The following is a 15,552-nucleotide window of genomic DNA, read 5'->3' as shown; positions in this document are numbered from 1 at the left end:
ACTTGAGATGTAACATTCTAGATGCTTGCAAGATATCACAAAGCATGAGCAATGGTTAGTACTGTGGATTAAATTTGTTTGTATAAATTTAACTCTGAAAATATGAATTACTTTTTCTTTAATAATGAAAAGAAAAGCTTTAGGGATGTGGTTAGTGTATTTATATGCTTTACTAAGCAAAGGGGATCTATGATTAAATCATATAATTAACAAAGATAAAACAATGATAGTTAAATTTAGAGAAAGTGTAGTCAGTGAGTAGAAATATACAATCATGTAATTCTGAATTTTCACTTCTGGAAGACGAAACACAATATAAGGTAGAGAGCTTCAAAATACCCACATATTTTTCTTCACAATTATGAGACTCCAAAGAGCTTTAAATATATTATATTCAATGTCCAGTCTGTCAATGTAGGACTCATTAATTGTTACTGTTGAATTGTTATTCTTTTTTACAAGAGGGCTTTCTTTCCCAAAACAATGTTTAGTTATTAATAAACAACTCTTTAAGTGATTGAAAACATTGTTTTCCACAAATTTATATATTTGGCACTCATTGTTTTGTAATATGTTAAAAGTGTATTTTCTTATATATATATTTATATATTTGTGTATATATATATATATATATATACACACACACACACACACACACACACACACTATATTTGCTATACTATATATATGTAGAATTTGCCGTGGGGACTTACATGTGTTTATTCACTAGAAAGGAAGGAAAGAAATATCCCATTGCCTGAGCAGAGCTAATAGTTTCTGGTATTATTTCCCAGAAGATAACTTTCTGTAAGAACATGTGTTTTCTTTAAAAAAGTAAATAAAATTAAAAAGAACTCTAGCCTGCACGCAGCAAAGAAGACCCAACGCAGCCAAAATTAAAAAAAAAAAAAAAAAACTCTATCATAGAGACTTGTGATATTTGTGTTAAGAAGAAACAATCTTTACTTGCTTGATAAATAGGGTACATAAAAAGATTAGGTATGAAAAGAAGACAGCTAAGGAGCTCTAGAGAGAAAAAATACGTTTGACTATTTACATAATTCTTAAAACATAAAATGATGAAGGTGGTGGGCTAAGCTCTTCATGCGCTTTATATCATTTGATCTTAACAACAATACAGTTATCCTTGTTTTACAGATGAGGAAATTGAGGCTTAGAAAGGTTGAGTAACTTGTTCAAGGTCACACCCTGAGTGGCAGAGTTATCTGTACAGAAATGCAGTTTAAGAGGAAATATAAACAAATAGTTACAATAGAGATATGTATGCAATAGACAGAGTTACTAGTAGGATTAGTATAGCGTTAGGGAGCATCTAGCAAATATAGTGAAGCCTGATCCAGTGTTCAGGCAGAGCTTTCCCAAAAGAGTTGAGATTCACTAGCGAGGAGAGGGAAATTGGGGGAGTGCTTAATGATCAAGCTAGAGAAGTAAACAGAGGCCAGATTTTCAGAACCTTACAGTGAGAACATTTATATTATGATTGTCCTGGTTGGGACACTTGAGAGTGAAAAGGAGGCCAATAATGTCTGTGTTGGTACAACAGAAATGAACAAAACCTGTTTGGGCAAACCAGGAATTCACTGAGATGAGGAACATGAGAAGGAGTGAGGATGATAGTGAATTTGTATTTGTTCAGTTTCATATTTGTTCATTTAAAATTTTTTTGATTTTTATAATTCTGAAACAATTAAAAATTGATAGAAAATTTCCAGGCATAAAAAAGTACAAAGACTTTTTTTCCTGAACCATTTGGAAGTAATTTGCCAGTATGCTGCTCCACTACCCCTGAATACTTTACTGTGTATTCCTATAAATAAGGACATTTGCCTACATAAACATAACACAACCGTGGAAATCAGGTCATTGACATTATACATGACTACCATCTACTCCACAAATCCCAATCAAGTTTGTTGTCTTAATACTATCCTTTAGAGCAAAAGGATACAGTTCAGAATCACCTGCTGCATATAGTTATCATGCCTCTTTAGTCTCCTTCAGTTGGGAGCAGCAAAACAATCTTTCCTGGTTTTTAATGACCTTGACATTTTGAAGATTACAGATCGGTTGTTTTATGGACTATACCTCTGGGCCTTTTCCAGCCTGGGTTCTGGAAGGGAATGAAACCCTAACATCCTAAAGCATCTATTGTATGAAAAAATTAACTTCTCTCAGTACACCTAAAACAGTATTAGTTATGAAGCATTCTTGAGAGAGTTGAGGAAATAGTCACTGTGTTCTCTGGCTCAGCTGAAGAAAGCTAAATTATTAGATTTTGACAGGAATACCTCGAAAGTGATGATGTTTTCTTCTCATTGAACCCTATTAGATGACATACAATTTTGATTTGTCCCATTACTAATGGTCACTTGATTAAGGATGTGTCTGTCAAGATTCTTAACAATGAAGTTTTTTTTTTTTTTTTGGTAACTAGTAAGTATTTTGCAGGGAAGTTCTTTGAGACTGCAAGTATATCATTCCTAATCAAACTTTCAGTATACTCATTTATTTATTTGTACTACTATTGGGCCTTAATTCATTGCTATCATTATTTATCTTGATGTTCAAATTGTGCCCAATTTAGCTACAGGAAACCCCTTCCAGGTAGCTTGTGTGTCTCTTGACATGTTTCCATCACTTTTTGACTACTTTCTTTCTTTCTGGTACAAGATATTAACAAGTTTATCTTGTACTTTCCCTACCCTAGCCCTGGAATCAGCCATTTTAGACCTGAGTCTTTTTAGTGGCGAATAATATTTAGAAGACAGGATCTGGGCACTAGGTGTGCTCTTTGCTTTTGGAGTATGGTTCTTGAAGGCTCAGTGAAGAGAGCTAGGACATATATGCATGTATATATGAATGTATGTATACACCTTTGCATTATATCTATCTATCTGGCCATGAATGTACACTGATACCATTAGTTCTAATCTAGTACCTCAGAGTTTCTTCTAATTTTCTTCCTTTACATATATGTTACCCCCCCTTTTTTTTTTTTTTGCGGTACGCGGGCCTCTCACTGTTGTGGCCCCTCCCGTTGTGGAGCACAGGCTCCAGACGCGCAGGCTCAGTGGCCATGGCTCATGGGCCCAGCCGCTCTGCGGCATGTGGGATCTTCCAGGACCGGGGCACGAACTCGTGTCCCCTGCATCAGCAGGTGGACTCTCAACCACTGCGCCCCCAGGGAAGCCCTACCCCCTTTTTTGATGCTGAGAAACCTGGCTCCCTTTGGCCTTATTAGATTTACTTGTTTAGCCAATCTCCCTGTATGTAATCAATCTCTCCTTTCCACTGCCATCCCTTCTCCCATATAGATGCACTTTTCTCCTGTGTGGGCTCTGTTATCCACATCAGACTGCCCCTCTACATGGATGTATCCTCACCCTACTCCGGCTGGGCCTCTCCACACTGGACTGACCTTTCTGTGATGCTGTCTTCACCCTGTATCAGGTGGGCTCTGACTCGCATGCTGCCATTGTTTCTTCTTCCTGGGCCCTTCCTTCCACAAGCAGGGCAGATATACAACTACTTTAATTTAGTTGTGAATGAGAAGAGAAAGGGCAGTAGCTAAAAGGTGACTCATTCAGGAAAGAATTGTTTTTTTATAAGATGCCCATCTGGAGGGTAAGTTTAAAGATATATCAATAGAAGAGACAGAGATAATTGATAAAGCTGCTTCTCTCAGAAGGTAGAAAAGAATGGGATCTAAGAGCATAATCCTAAGGATTAGTTTTAAGTATGAGAAAAGACCATGTTCCCACTCCAGCAGAGACCAGGAGGGAAGAATGGGTTTAATACAGGTTTGTTTGAGAGTTTCCTGCCTGGGAGAGGAGTAAATTTCCATCCTATGGCTTTTACTTTCTCTGTATGGACATTCTTGAGAAGGAGTCATTTACTTGGAGATTTGAGGAGAGTGGAGAAGGTTCTAAAATCACTGTGGAAAATGAGAAGTGAAATGAGCAAAAACACAGGAAGATTTCTGTGTGGCATGGAAAATCTAACTGAAAATAGAAACTGAAAATGAGTGAAGACACTAACCCAAACGGTTGCAGTATTTTCTCCAGCAGTCCCAGCACTAGGAGTGGAGAAGGCAGTTTTTATCAGGCAAACAGTTAAATAGAAAGACATGGTGCAAGTAAGTTGAGGATATTGGCTAGAGAGAGGTTGACATGAAGGAAATGAATATTGAATGTTGAATAGTTCTTTTGTAAAGAAAAATTTATTGAAGTGTAGTTGATTTACAATGCTGTGTTAGTTTCAGGTGTACAGCAAAGTGATTCAATTATATATATAATTATGTATATTTAGATTCTTTTCCATTATATGTGATTATAAGATACTGAGTATAGTTCCCTGTGCAACAAGTATGTCCTTGTTGGTTATCTATTTTATATACAATAGTGTGTATATTTTAATCCAAAGCTCTTTTAATTTATCCCTCCCTCTCTTTTCCCTTTGGTAACCATAAGTGTATTTTCTGTGTCTGTGAGTCTATTTCTGTTTTGTAAATAAGTTCATTTGTATCATCATTTTAGATTCCACATACAAGCGATATCATATGATATTTGTCTTTCTCTGTTTGACTTACTTCATTTGGTATGATAATCTCTAGGCCCATCCATGTTGCTGCAAATGGCATTATTTCATTCTTTTTTATGGCTGAGTAATAGTCCATTGTATATATATTACCACATCTTCTTTATCCTGAAATGAATAGTTCTTTAAACTGTTAGAAAAGTAAGGAAAGAAAGGAGGGTTCTGGAATAGGGACAGTAGATGGGTCATGCCTATCCCAAGGTCCTTGTGTGATTTGGTCCCAAACAGTAAGAAACCAACTCTGTCTAACTTAAAGGTATGTGTGTAGAGGTGGGAAGGGAAAGGATTTATTATATGTATATTGAGTAACTCACAGAATTTAAAATCAGGCTGAACAATCATGCCTCAAAGATACAGGAAGCATGCAGCTTTGGTGTTAGAGGTTTTAGGAAGCCTCTTCAGATGATCACTATGGGGATGAATCTGCTCTATCATCATTTATTCTTATGTTACTGCTCAGGATTCAAATACTGAGGGAAAGGTTAAAGTTTCATGGCTTTGCTTGGGTCAGCTAGGTGGTTGAGGGTTCTACCAAGACTGCCTGAAATGGGATAGGGGTAGTTCCTCAAAAGAAAACAAAGGTGCTGTTAAGAGAAGGAGGAGAATGGATGCTATGCCGGCAAAAACAAAAGATGTTCAGCACTAGTAGATTGCATGTGTGGTATTGAATTTACGCAGGATAAAGCATGATTTGATACAGAAGGGAAGATGATGAATAAAATACTAATCCTTGTTTTTTTTACTTTTATTTTTCTTAATCACAAAAATAATAAATGTACATAGTAAAAATAATTAAAGATATCTCCTTTTCCCCAAGTCTTTTGTGACTGTGTAACAATGACCAAGATATGACAGCAAAGGGGAGAACTGGGTAGAAGGTGATAGATTGATTTGAAAGTCATGGCTTGAACATTTTCTGTGGTTCAGGTCTGTCAGGTGTACTGTGGAAAGGAAAGTGCATAATGAGAGTTTGGTCTCTTGCTCATAAGTTAAAGTACAAAGCAGTGCATTGAAAACTTTAAAGTCAATACAAATCCAAAGTTGGTTTTACTAAAAATGTCTCCTTTTGGAAAAGACATAAGTAAGTATGTGTCTTCAACTTATATGATAAAATAAATTTATATGATTTTTTATTCTTTTAAAATCTCCTTCCATAAACCCTACATTTAAGAATTGACTTTAAAAAAAAAAAAAGAATTGACTTCTTTTTTATCTTTGTTCTTTTTATTCATTATTTTTGAGACAATGCGTAACCTCCTTTCCCCCCTATAACAACCCCTCCCAGCTTGCTTTCAGAAGTCAACATTTTCATGCAAACAGTTTATTGAGTAGACTCTACATTGTGCATATTAACACAGTAATGTTTTTATTTTTCCCCAATCACAATTCCCGATAGTGCTATATAGAATCTCCCAAGACAATTTCTTGGGTACATTCCACAACTTTCTCATCACTTTCAGTTATTAAAAAAACAAAGCAGAACCAGACTAATTTCACTCCAGTGTAAAAATCCAATCTCAAATCTGATTCAAATGTAATCCTCTCAGTTCCCTCTACTAGCATCTAACTCCTTTGTTGGGGAGGAGGAATATGAGAGATGGCAGGGGTTGCTTACTGGAGATGAAGAGTGCCCCTCCCCACAAGACTACATGATTCTGTTGCTGCTGGTATTCTTTGAGGATGTGGTGGTCTCCTCATAACTTTGTGCAATTTTTAGAGTTGTTTAGCTTCACCTTGGGTCACCTGCAGAGGGGGCACCCATGTCTTCCTGTAGTCTTGCCTTTGGTCCACATCCCAACCATTTCTCCTCTCTTCTTTATATTCCTTCATATGGTGTCAAATATGGTAGTTCTCGTCTGTACCCTCTGAAAGACGAGGAGACCTGGAATGGGTTGGAGGTTTTCTCACCTTCTTCTTAAGTTCCCTATAACATGGTCTCTTTTTGTTCCACTTTCCTGGGCTCAGACAGTAAGTCCTCTTCCTTCAAAATCTCCAGAAAAGAAGCAGGCACAATTCTTGGTGTTCACATATGTTCCCAAATTCCAAAGGACACAAGTCAAATTCTCCCCCAGACTCTCCCACGGGGCTCACTGCACTTTGAAGGCAGGCATCAGGTTGGTCTCTAGGTACCTGACTCTGCAAGTCTTCAGCCAGGTAGCAGGCTGTCAACCTTCCCTCTTTGCCAGTACTCACTTTCTGTTTTCCATTGAAACTCCATGCTCCCTTGGCTTCTGGAGGGTTGACGGGAAATACCTTTCGGCTGACCTAGGACTGAGATGTTGGTTGGGAGGAGCAGAGGTGGTTCTGAGTTAGTCCTTCAGGAGGTTTTTGGCCCCAGTGGTTGGAGAAGCCTTTTTTTTCTACTTTCAAATTTTATTTATTTCTACAGCAGACTCTTATTAGTTATCTATTTTATACATATTAGTGTCAATTATATGATATATGTCAATCCCAATTCATCCCACCCCCCCACTCCCCCCCTGCTTTCCCCACTCGGTGTCCATACATTTGTTCTCTACATCTGTGTCTCTATTTCTGCCTTGCAAACCGGTTCATCTATACCATTTTTCCAGATTCCACATATATCCGCTAATAAAAGATATGTGTTTTTCACTTTCCGACTTACTTCACTCTGTATGACAGTCTCTGGGTCCATCCACATCTCCACAAATGACCCAATTTCGTGCCTTTTTATGGCTGAGTAATATTCCATTGTATATATGTACCACATCTTCTTTATCCATTCATCTGTTGATGGGCTTTAGGTTGCTTCCATGACCTGGCTATTGTAAATAGTGCTGCAGTGAACATTGCGGTGCATGTGTTTATTGAATTATGGTTTTCTCTGGGTATATAGTGGGATTGCTGGGTCATATGGTAATTATATTTTTAGTTTTTTAAGGACCCTCCATACTGTTCTCCATAGTGGCTGTATCAATTTACATTCCCACCAACAGTGCAAGAGGGTTCCCTTTTCTCCACATCTCCCCAGCAATTGTTGTTTGTAGATTTTCTGATGATACCCATTCTAACTAGTGTGAGGTGATTACCTCATTGTAGTTTTGATTTGCATTTCTCTAATAATTAGTGATGTTGAGGAGCTTTTCATGTGCCTCTTGGCCATCTGTAGGTCTTCTTTGGAGAGATGTCTATTTAGGTCTTCTGCCCATTTTGGGATTGGGTTGTTTGTTTTTTGACTATTGAGCTGCACGAGCTTTCTATCCTGTTCCATTGATCTATATGTCTGTTTTTGTGCCAGCACCGTACTGTCTTGATTACTGTAGCTTTTTGGTATAGTCTGAAGTCAGGGAGTCTGATTCCCCCAGCTCCGTTTTTTTTTTTTCCCCTCAAGATTACTTTGGATATGTGGGTTATTTTGTGTCTCCATACAAATTTTAAGATGTTTTGTTCTAGTTCTGTAAAAAATGCCATTGGTAATTTGCTAGGGATTGCATTGAATCTGTAGATTGCTTTGGGTAGTATAGTCATTTTCACAATACTGAGTCTTCCAATCCAAGAAGGTATCTCTCCAGGTATCTCTCCATCTGTTTGTGTCACCTTTGATTTCTTTCATCAGTGTCTTATAGTTTTCTGAGTACAGGTCTTTTACCTTCTTAGGTAGGTTTATTCCTAGGTATTTTATTCTTTTTGTTGCAGTGGTGAATGGGATTGTTTCCTTAATTTCACTTTCTGATCTTTCGTTGTTAGTGTATAGGAATGCAAGATATATCTGTGCATTAATTTTGTATCCTGCAAATTTACCAGATTCATTGATTAGCTCTAGTAGTTTTCTGGTGGCATCTTTAGGTTTTTCTAGGTAGTGTATCATGTCACCTGCAAACAGTGACAGTTTTACTTCTTCTTTTCCAATTTGTATTCTTTTCCTTTTTTTTCCTTCTCTGATTGCCATGGCTAGGACTTCCAAAACTATGTTGAATAATAGTGGCAAAAGTGGACATCCTTGTCTTGTTCCTGATTTTAGAGGAAATGCTTTCCATTTTTCACCATTGAGAATGATGTTTGCTGTGGATTTGCCGTATATGGCCTTTATTATGTTGAGGTAGGTTCCCTGTATGCCCACTTTCTGGAGAGTTTTTATCATAAATGGGTGTTGAATTTTGTCAAAAGCTTTTTCTGCATCTATTGAGATGATCATATGGCTTTTATTCTTCAACTTGTTAATATGGTGTATCGCATTGATTGATTTGTGTATACTGAAGAATCCTTGCATCCCTGGGATAAATCCCACTTGATCACAGTATATGATCCTTTTAATGTGTTGTTGGATTCTGTTTGCTAGTATATTGTTGAGGATTTTTGCATCTATATTCATCAGTGATATTGGTCTGTAATTTTCTTTTTTTGTAGTATCTTTGTCTGGTTTTGGTATCAGGGTGATGGTGGCCTCGTAGAATGAGTTTGGGAGTGTTTCTTCCTCTGCAATTTTATGCAAGAGTTTGAGAAGGATGGGTGTTAGCTCTTCTCTAAATGTTTGATAGAATTCACCTGTGAAACCGTCTGGTCCTGGACTTCTGTTTGCTGGAAGGTTTTTTTTTTTGGGGGGGGGGTACGTGGGCCTCTCACTGTTGCGGCCTCTCCCATTGTGGAGCACAGGCTCCGGACGCACAGGCTCAGCGGCCATGGCTCACTGGCCCAGCCGCTCCGCGGCATGTGGGATCTTCCCGGACCGGGGCACAAACCCGTGTCCCCTGCATCAGCAGGCGGACTCTCAACCACTGCACCACCAGTGAAGCCCCTGCTGGAAGGTTTTTAATCACAGTTTCAATTTCATTACTTGTGATTGGTCTGTTCATACTTTCTGTTTCTTCCTGGTTCAGTTTGGAAGGTTATACTTTTCTAAGAATTGGTACATTTCTTCCAGGTTGTCCATTTTATTGGCATAGAGTTGCTTGTAGTAGTCTCTTAGGATGATTTGTATTTCTGTGTTGTCTGTTGTAACTTCTCCTTTTTCATTTCTAATTTTTTTGATTTGAGTCCTCTCCCTCTTTTTCTTGATGAGTCTGGCTAAAGGTTTATCAATTTTATCTTCTCAAAGAACCAGCTTTTAGTTTTATTGATATTTTCTATTGTTTTCTTTGTTTCTATTTCATTTATTTCTGCACTGATCTTTATGATTTCTTTCCATCTACTAACTTTGGGTTTTGTTTGTTCTTCTTTCTCTAGTTCCTTTAGGTGTACGTTTAGATTGTTTATTTGAGATTTTTCTTATCTTGTGAAGTAGGATTGTATTGCTATAAACTTCCCTCTTAGAACTGCTTCTGCTGCATCTCATAGGTTTTGGATCGTCGTGTTTTTGTTGTCATTTGTCTTTAAGTATTTTTTGATTTCCTATTTGAATTTTTCAGTGATCTCTTGGTTATTTAGTAACGTATTATTTAGCCTCCATGTGTTTGTGTTTTTTCTTTTTTTTCCCCTGTAATTTATTTCTAATCTCATAGCATTGTGATCAGAAAAGATGCTTGATATGATTTCAATTTCATTAAATCTTTTTTTTTTTTTTTGTGGTACGTGGGCTCTCACTGTTGTGGCCTCTCCCATTGCATAGCACAGGATCTGGACGCACAGGATCAGCGGCCATGGCTCATGGGCCCAGCCGCTCCGTGGCATGTGGGATGTTCCCGGACTGGGGCACGAACCCGTGTCCCCTGCATTGGCAGGTGGACTCTCAACCACTGCGCCACCAGGGAATTCCCAGTTTTCTTAAATTTACCAAGGCTTGATTTGTGACCCAAGATGTGTTCTATCCTGGAGAATGTTCCATGTGCACTTGAGAAGAAAGTGTAATCTGCTGTTTTCGGATGGGATGTCCTGTAAATATCAGTTAAATCTATCTGGTCTTTTGTGTCATTTAAAGCTTCTGTTTCCTTATTAATTTTCTGTCTGGATAATCTGTCCATTGGTGTAAGTGAGGTGTTAAAGTCCCCCACTATTATTGTGTTACTGTTGATTTCCTCTTTTATAGCTGTTAGCATTTGCCTTATGTGTTGAGGTGCTCCTGTGTTTGGTGCATATATATTTATAATTGTTATATCTTCTTCTTGGATTGATCCCTTGATCATTATGTAGTGTTCTTCCTTGTCTCTTGTAACATTCTTTATTTTAATATGTATTTTATCTGATTTGAGTATTGCTACTCTAGCTTTCTTTTGATTTCCATTTGCATGGAATAGCTTTTTCCGTCCCCTCACTTTCAGTCTGTATGTGTCCCTAGGTCTGAAGTGGGTCTCTTGTAGACAGCATATATATGGGTCTTGTTTTTGTGTCCATTCAACAAGCCTGTATCTTTTGGTTGGAGCATTTAATCCATTCACATTTAAGGTAATTTTTGATATGTATGTTCTTATTACCATTTTCTGAATTGTTTGGGGTTTGTTTTTGTAGGTCCTTTTCTTCTCTTGTGTTTTCCACTTAGAGACGTTCCTTTAGCATTTGTTGTAGAGGTGATTTGGTGGTGCTGAATTCTCTTAGCTTTTGCTTGTCTGTAAAGCTTTTGATTTCTCTGTCGAATCTGAATGAAATCCCTGCCGGGTAGAGTAATCTTGGTTGTAGGTTCTTCCTTTCATCACTTTACATGTATCGTGCCACTCCCCTCTGGCTTGTAGAGTTTCTGCTGAGAAATCAGCTGTTAACCTTATGGGTGTTCCCTTGTATGTTATTTGTCATTTTTCCCTTGTTGCTTTTAATAATTTTTCTTTGTCTTTAATTTTTGTCAATTTGATTACTATGTGCCTTGGTGTGTTTCTCCTTGGGTTTATCCTGCCTGGGACTCTCTGTGCTCCTTGGACTTGGGTGGCTATTTCCTTTCCCACGTTAGGGAAGTTTTCGACTATAATCTTTTAAAATATTTTCTTGGGTCCTTTCTCTCTCTCTTCTCCTTCTGGGACCCCTATACTGTGAATGTTGGTACATTAAATGTTGATCCGGAGGTCTCCTGGGTTTTTTTCTTTTCCTTTCATTCTTTTTTCTTTATTCTTTTCCATGGCAGTGAATTCCACCATTCTGTCTTCCAGGTCACTTATCCGTTCTTCTGCCTCAGTTATTCTGCTATTGATTCCTTCTAGTGTATTTTTCATTTCAGTTATTGTACTGTTCATCTCTGTTTGTTTGTTCTTTAATTCTTCTAGGTCTTTGTTAAACATTTCTTGCATCTTCTCTGTCTTTGTTTTGTCTCCATTCTTTTTCCGAGGTCCTGGATCATCTTCACTATCATTATTCTGAATTCTTTTTCTGAAGGTTGCCTATCTCCACTTCACTTAGTTGTTTTTCTGGGGTTTTATCTTGTTCCTTCATCTGGTACATAGTCCTCTGCCTTTTCATTTTGTCTGTCTATCTGTGAATGTGGTTTTTGTTCTACAGGCTGCAGAATTGTAGTTCTTTTTGCTTCTACTGTCTACCCTCTGGTGGATGAGGCTATCTGAGAGGCTTGTGCAAGCTTCCTGATGGGAGGGACTGGTGGGGGTAGAGCTGGCTGTTGCTCTGGTGGGCAGAGCTCAGTAAAACTTTAATCCACTTGTCTGCTGATTGGTGGGGCTGGGTTCCCTCCCTGTTGGTTGTTTGGCCTGAGGCGACCCATTACTGGAGCCTACAGGCTCTTTGGTGGGGCTAATCGTGGACTATGGGAGGATCACACCAAGGAGTACTTCCCAGAACTTATGATGCCAGTGTCCTTGTCCCCAAGGTGAGCCACAGCCAACCACTGCCTCTGCAGGAGACCCTCCAACACTAGCAGGTTGGTCTGGTTCAATCTGTGGGGTCACTGCTCCTTCCCCCTGGGTCCTGATGCACACGCTACTTTGTGTGTGCCCTCCAAGAGTGGAGTCTTGTTTCCCCCAGTCCTGTCAAAGTCCTGCAATCAAATTCTGAAAGTCTGATTCTCTGGGAATTCCTCCTCCTGTTGCCGGACCCCCAGGTTGAGAAGCCTGACATGGGGCTCAGAACCTTCACTCCACTGGGTGGACTTCTGTGGTATAATTGTTCTCCAGTTTGTGAGTCACCCACCCAGAGGTTTTGGGATTTGATTTTATTGTGATTGTGCCCCTCCTACCATCTCATTGTGGCTTCTCCTTTGTCTTTGGATGTGGGGTATCTTTTTCAGTGAATTCCAGTGTCTTCCTGTCAATTATTGTTCAGCAGTTAGTTATGATTCTGGTGCTCTCACAAGAGGGAGTCTGGAGAGGCCTTTAAAAGCATGAAATCCTTGTGCCTTTTTGTCATCATTTTTCAGCCAGAATAACTAATTTCAAGACAACAGAAAAAGTTCCATTCAACATTCTATTATTATAAAACTAAAGTAAATGATAACCTTTATTCTTATTTGATTCTGCAGTTTACAATGAAAAGAAAAAAAAAACACACAAACTCTAGCCCATAGGATATGGCAAACCAGATCTTTTCAGTGCCTAAGATTTTTAGTTAGGCATGTTTAAAGTGCCATTGATTTTCCACAGTCATCAGAAATATTATTAATGAATAATATTATAGTTGTTTTGTCTGACTTCCTATTGGAATATGGCAGGTATAAGAGGGGTCAATGAGGGAGAGAAGTTAGGCCTATTATTAATCACTGGTCAGTTAAGAATATAGATCAGAACAATGTTTAACTATTTTTATTAGAAGGGCTTTGAATATAATAAGTAGAATTGGCGTCAGTTAAAAAAAATAAATAGATCTTCGCTTAGACCTTTGAAAGACACTTTTTTATTTAAGTAGATGTTAAAATGTACTTGTTAATCTTACACCTCATAGTCCCCTTAAGAGAGGTTTGAATAAAGAAGTATTTTAGGTTCTGGCTTAAATATGAAGATGATTTTTAGTGTTCCCAGTGGCCAACAAATATAATGATTATCATTCCCAGAATGGTACTGTCTTCAGACTGTCTCAGCTGAATTCTTTCTGAGTGACATTTCTGTTATCCATATCGTTCTTGTTAAGGATTCAATAATGACTAGGTTAATTAGAGATAGGTAATCTTATCTTATATTAATCATCCTTTTGTCAGAATAAATTAACCTTTTTAGCTTCTATTTTGTGGAATTCCCAGCCTCTGCAGACTCTCTTCTTGAGGCATTAGTCTCATAAAATTTTAAACTCATTTGAATTTAGAAATACCCATTACTGATAGAGTTATTACACTTGATAATCAGAGCTTTACTCTGAGATCACTGAAGGTAAGCCTAGTTCATGCACCTCACAGCCTTGTTCCTTCCTAGATGTGTGATCTGGGGAAATTCAGTGATCATCTCTGAGTCTTCATTTCCTGACTCAGAGAATAGGGATAATTATAGCCACCTCAAGTTGTGGAGATCAAATGGGATAACACCTACAGTAGATTCTTAATGCCCTGCTGAAATGTTTGAGATTATTTTGAAATGTGATCAAGTCAGAGGACTTTACTTTTTCCAGTGTTGGTGTTAACTGACCCCTGATATCATGGAGTCTTTTTCACTGGATCCCCTGTATCATTGGCAGGGAGAAAAATCATGGTAAAATGTTGTGTGAGAGAGTATTCTGACCACTTGTGGCTCCCACAATTCTTTGGTATGTGTGTGGTCCAGGGAGCAAATGTGTCAGTCCATCAAAGATTAGAGCTTGGGCCATCTGTGGTAGAGGTCCATGGCACCCCGTGACAAACACACTGAAAACTAGCATGCATTGAAATAAATCTATTAACAATGTACATATAAGTTCATCTGCTTTTAAAAGACAGAATTTGCAGTGAATTTCATCAGAGGTAGTTTGGGATATATTGAAATATTTGGCTTTAATTAGAAAGCAGGAAAATATATCAGAACTAGATTCCGTTTGGAGAGGATTTGTTTATCCTTCTCATCTTGAGTTTGAGCCCCAAATCCTAAGTTTTGACTAGTTCTTAAATGTTTCTCCCAATTTGGGTAGAGCCTTTGGCCTATTTAGATGTAGATGAAACTTAGTTCATGTTAGACAAGAGGGATGGTGGCCCATGCATATCAGGACCCACCAAAATGAAGAGCAGGGGCAAATAATGCTGTGTGTGTAGACAGAGGGTCACCACTAGTGGGTAAATGAGTACTTCATGAGGTGGAGGAAATCCCATTCGTTGGAGTTTCTCTTGGGCAAAGAATGTATGTATTTAGAAAAAAATGCTTTGATAAACTACTTGGGAGTAGTTGTCAGAACCCGCCTTCCTCCCCCTACCATTAAGGGAGCATCATTGCCTTCCACATAGGGCCCTTTGTTTTGGTCACTTCCCTAAAGAGTTGGTAAGTAGGTTTGGAGGTAGAATTTAGGAGAGGGCTGAGTTCTGGGGTATATTTGAGGAGAATGGAATATGAGTTTCTGAGGAATACTGGGAGGAGTGAAGAGCCAGCTTACCGGACCCTTTAGAGAAGGAGTAAAGGGAAGTAACTACTAGGTTAAAAGAAAGACTTTGAAAAACAAAAATGTTTAATGAGGGATTTTTAAAATTAATTTTTTAAATAGAAGATAGAAACACATGTTTCAGCAGAAGTATAGAAACACGGACCATAAAGTTTCCTTAATATCCTGGTACCTCAGTGCTCACCCCTCTCTCCACCAGCTAACCACTGTTATTGTTTTTTTATGTAAGCTTTAAAATTTCTTCACACACATAAAAGCAAATATGAATATTGCTTTTTATTTTCCTTCTGTGCTTTTTTTAAACACCAAATTTAGCTTACTACATACATTGTTCTGTACCTTAATTTTTTCTCATTATACTGTATATTTTGGACATCTTTCCTATCACCACATAGAGAGCTTTTTAGTTCTTTTTATTGTCTCACTGTATTCCATTTTATTGATATATCATAATTAATTGAACCTATTTGTGGACATTGGGTTATTTCCAATGGTTTGAATTTACAATATTGAGTACACTTATATAGAGCTTATTTTGCATTAGCACATGCATACCCA

At 38.1% G+C, this 15,552-nt stretch overlaps 1 long non-coding RNA gene across 1 annotated transcript in view; it reads left to right on the top strand.

Moving 5' to 3' along the window:
* Window positions 1–15,552, top strand: part of LOC113617342 (uncharacterized) — a 42,931-nt gene that overhangs the window by 12,098 nt on the left and 15,281 nt on the right. The window contains exon 3 of the long non-coding RNA XR_003431605.1: window positions 3,336–3,471. This is a non-coding gene — a long non-coding RNA (uncharacterized LOC113617342). The remainder of the gene's footprint in view (window positions 1–3,335; window positions 3,472–15,552) is intronic.

This window comes from Aethalodelphis obliquidens, unplaced genomic scaffold (assembly GCF_003676395.1).
Source record: "Aethalodelphis obliquidens isolate GAN/ISIS:26980383/991018 unplaced genomic scaffold, ASM367639v1 scaffold4, whole genome shotgun sequence".
NCBI lineage: Eukaryota > Metazoa > Chordata > Mammalia > Artiodactyla > Delphinidae > Aethalodelphis > Aethalodelphis obliquidens.
This window is presented reverse-complemented; position numbering and strand designations above follow the sequence as displayed.